General features: G+C 68.7%; 1 protein-coding gene across 1 annotated transcript in view; it reads left to right on the top strand.

Annotated features, from left to right (window-relative positions):
• Nucleotides 1-242: 242 nt before the first annotated feature.
• Nucleotides 243-1,165, top strand: part of LOC103895019 (dnaJ homolog subfamily B member 1-like) — a gene marked incomplete at its 3' end in the record, with an annotated part of 21,672 nt that continues 20,749 nt past the window's right edge. Inside the window, exon 1 of the mRNA XM_009274519.1 lies at nt 243-300. The remainder of the gene's footprint in view (nt 301-1,165) is intronic.

The raw sequence follows: 1,165 nt of genomic DNA, 5'->3' as shown, positions 1-1,165 counted from the left end.
TCCCCAGCCACTGAGGGTCCCATGGGTCCCCAGCCACGATGAGGGTCCCCACCACCCCATGCAGGGTCCCCAGCTGCCACAAGGGTCCCCAGTGGAGGGTCCTCGTCCCCATCCCCATCCGTACGTACGGGCCTTGGTGAAGAGGCTCTTGATCTCGGCAACGGTGGCGTGGGGCTCCACCTGCGGGCAACCAGCCCCGGAGGTGGCCACAGGAGGGACAGGGTCACCCGGCGCCTGGGGAAGGACAGGGACCAGTGGCCGCTGGGGACGGAGGGGACAGGAGCGCGGGGCAGACAGAAGGTAAGGCTGGACTCCCCCCCCCAACACCCCCAGGTCACCAAGGCCCTTGGTGGCACGAGGGTGGGGACAGGCCTGGCCAAAGCGCGGCCACGCGGCTGGATGTCACCCCTGGGTCACCCTGTGACATCGTGACGGGGACGGGGGTCTGTCACCCCCGGGGACACCACGGTGGGGACAGAGGTCTGTCACCCTGTGACACCCTGACAGGGACAGGGGTCTGTCACCCCCGGGGACACCACGGTGGGGACAGAGGTCTGTCACCCTGTGACACCCTGACAGGGACGGGGGTCTGTCACCCCTGGGGACACCACGGTGGGGACAGAGGTCTGTCACCCTGTGACACCCTGACAGGGACGGGGGTCTGTCACCCCTGGGGACACCACGGTGGGGACAGAGGTCTGTCACCCTGTGACACCCTGGGACGGGGGTCTGTCACCTCTCCCCCCGGGACACCGGGGACAGAGGTCTGTCACCCTGTGACACCCTGACAGGGACAGGGGTCTGTCACCCCCGGGGACACCACGGTGGGGACAGAGGTATGTCACCCTGTGACACCCTGACAGGGACTGGGGTCTGTCACCCCTGGGTTGCCCTGGGGGGGAACAGGGGTCTGTCACCCTGTGACGCCCCGTCAGGGACAGGGGTACGTCACCTCTGGGTCACCCCAATGGGGACAGGGGTCTGTCACCCTCAGTCACCCCAGTGGGGACGGGGATACGTCACCCCTGTGACGCCCCGTCAGGGACAGGGGTCTGTCACCCTGGGGTCACGCCGAGGGGGGCCCCGCGGGTGCGACACCCCCACGGGCAATCCTGGACGTGCCAAACGAGGCGCGAGGGTGCCCCGAGCGTGGTGACGGTGACAG

Source organism: Aptenodytes forsteri, unplaced genomic scaffold (assembly GCF_000699145.1).
Source record: "Aptenodytes forsteri isolate BGI_AS27 unplaced genomic scaffold, ASM69914v1 Scaffold848, whole genome shotgun sequence".
In the NCBI taxonomy this organism is placed as follows: domain Eukaryota; kingdom Metazoa; phylum Chordata; class Aves; order Sphenisciformes; family Spheniscidae; genus Aptenodytes; species Aptenodytes forsteri.
The sequence above is the reverse complement of the archived record's forward strand: the minus strand, read 5'-3'. Positions and strand labels throughout refer to the sequence as shown.